A 964-nucleotide genomic window follows, 5' to 3' on the forward strand; every position below is an offset into this window, starting at 1 on the left:
TGTGCATGTCTGTCTGTCTCTCTCTCTCTATGTCTGTTGCTCTCTCTCTTTCTCCCTGTCTATCTCTCTGTCTCTGTCTCTCTATATCTCTCTCTGTCTCAGTCTCTCTGTGTGTCTCTCTGTGTCTGTCTGTCTGTCTGTGTCTGTCTGTCTCTCTCTCTTTGAACTGGACTCCTTTTAAGTTGACTCTATCACCTTGATTGTAATGATGGGTTCAAACCATACACTTGACCCTCACATCCAGTAATTCGATACCAGACACAGAATCTCTCCTTTTAAGGGCCAGATCATAATGAATATGTTCTGGCCACTTCTTTTATCTTTGCCTTTGATGATTTGGTGGGGATACAAAGGCTCTGGGCCACAAATGGAAGTAATAGGGAATGAAGAATATCAGATAGTATAGATGCAGATCATATTTGATTAAAGCCTGCCCCCTTGGGTCTTTGTTTTTGCTCAGTTTCCTCTCTACGTAGGTAAAGACTTCTCTGTTGGGCTAAAAAGGGAAGATGATTTCTCAATTCTGTCTTTAACTGTGTACATACAAACAACACCTTGAGAGCATGAGTCTTGTGATTTACAAGGTGCTATCAGAGCTTTAATCAATTCAGTTTATGGATGGAGAACCTCATGTTTAGGAAGAGAGGGAGATCCATTGATAGCTGAAGTTCCTTTTGACATGGGAAACACATATATGCCAACTGAACTTAGTGGAAAATTCTCCTATCTTCAGTTTCTCTCTGTTTGTTTTTGTTTCTTTTGTTTAGTCTGGCATTTTGAGTATTGTGTAATTAGAATTTTGAACACCAGGACTCTCTTTACCAGCATCCTACATTCATTCTCATGTTATGTCGTTAGCTTTTGGATATAAAGTTTATGTGTCACCCCAGCTCTCTCTCTCTTTTCTCTCTTTTGCTATTCCCTGAAGGCTGTAGGACTGCCACAACAACTAGCAATAAGAAGC

This window comes from Gracilinanus agilis, chromosome X (genome assembly GCF_016433145.1).
Source record: "Gracilinanus agilis isolate LMUSP501 chromosome X, AgileGrace, whole genome shotgun sequence".
Classification (NCBI taxonomy): domain Eukaryota; kingdom Metazoa; phylum Chordata; class Mammalia; order Didelphimorphia; family Didelphidae; genus Gracilinanus; species Gracilinanus agilis.